This window comes from Crocodylus porosus, unplaced genomic scaffold (assembly GCF_001723895.1).
Source record: "Crocodylus porosus isolate Cpor-Errol unplaced genomic scaffold, CroPor_comp1, whole genome shotgun sequence".
Lineage (NCBI taxonomy): Eukaryota > Metazoa > Chordata > Crocodylia > Crocodylidae > Crocodylus > Crocodylus porosus.
This window is the reverse complement of record NW_017728929.1, coordinates 133,830-134,308: the sequence shown is the minus strand read 5'-3', so window position 1 is coordinate 134,308 and position 479 is coordinate 133,830.

Genomic DNA, 479 nt, shown 5'->3' with positions numbered 1-479 from the left:
TATGAAAAGAGCTGCAAAGCCGCTACAAAGCGAGTGCTTGAACAGGGATAATAACTCCAAGCCTGGGCCCTACCCAGCTCCCATTGCAAGGTGTGGCATTGTCCCCGGTGTCTTGGCAGGGCTAGGGGCGTTGGCAGATTCTATACATGACAGTGCCTCCGCAGATTCGTTACACCTCTCCCGCCCTGTGGTGTTTTATGAATGAACGTATTACGCATGCGCCTCAAAACGCGACCGCCAGTTAAGTCTAGCTCCGCCTCCTTCCCTCCCCTCCCGCTCCAGGGCAGCTTGCGCACGCGCAGATCTGACCTACAGCCGCCTCCCCTGCGCGAGGGCAGCCTGCGCATGCGCAGGAGCTCTCTTCTCCTGCGCCGCTCGGCGAGTCAAAGGGCCCGCGGCGGCGCCTGCGCACTGGGCCGGGCCGGGCCGGCGGAAGGCAGCTGGCGTTTGGCGCCGGCCGATTCGCGCAGGCCGCTCGG